The sequence below is a fragment of the Scyliorhinus canicula genome, unplaced genomic scaffold (genome assembly GCF_902713615.1).
Source record: "Scyliorhinus canicula unplaced genomic scaffold, sScyCan1.1, whole genome shotgun sequence".
NCBI lineage: Eukaryota > Metazoa > Chordata > Chondrichthyes > Carcharhiniformes > Scyliorhinidae > Scyliorhinus > Scyliorhinus canicula.
The window spans coordinates 5,079,106-5,080,063 of record NW_024055500.1 but is presented as its reverse complement, the minus strand read 5'-3'; positions in this window follow the sequence as shown (position 1 = coordinate 5,080,063).

The window sequence follows — 958 nt, the reverse complement described above, 5'->3', positions numbered from 1 at the left end:
TGATGCAGCCCGATAGGATGCTTTCTATGGTGCATCTGTAAAAGTTGGTAAGGGTTAATGTGGACATGCCGAATTTCCTTAGTTTCCTGAGGAAGTATAGGCGCCGTTGTGCTTTCTTGGTGGTAGCGTCGACGTGGGTGGACCAGGACAGATTGTTGGAGATGTGCACCCCGAGGAATTTGAAACTGCTAACCATCTCCACCTCGGCCCCGTTGATGCTGACAGGGGTGTGTACAGTACTTTGCTTCCTGAAGTCGATGACCAGCTCTTTAGTTTTGCTGGCATTGAGGGAGAGATTGTTGTCGTTACACCACTCCACTAGGTTCTCTATCTCCCTCCTGTATTCTAACTCGTCGTTATTCGAGATCCGGCCCACTATGGTCGTATCGTCAGCAAACCTGTAGATGGAGTTGGAACCAAGTTTTGCCACGCAGTCGTGTGTGTACAGGGAGTAGAGTAGGGGGCTAAGTACGCAGCCTTGCGGGGCCCCGGTATTGAGGACTATTGTGAAGGGGTGTCAGTGTTCATTCTTACTGACTGTGGTCTGTTGGTCAGAAAATCGAGGATCCAGTTGCAGAGTGGAGAGCCAAGTTCTAGGTTTTGGAGCTTTGATATGAGCTTGGCTGGGATTATGGTGTTGAAGGCGGAGCTGTCATCAATAAATATATAGGTTCTTTACCCAGAGAGTAGAGGGGGCATGGGATGCACTGCGTGTGGAAGTAGCTGAGTCGGAAACATTAGGGATCTTCAAGCGGCTATTGGATAGGTCCATGGATTACGGTAGAATGATGGGGTGAAGATTAATTTGTTCTTAATCTGGGACAAAAGCTCGGCACAACATCGTGGGCCGTAGGGCCTGTTCCGTGCTGTATTTCTCTGTGTTCTGTGATGCCGCCTCCGCCCCCCCGCCCCCCCCCCCCCCCCCCCACACAGCCCATTTCCTCACCCTTGCAACCTT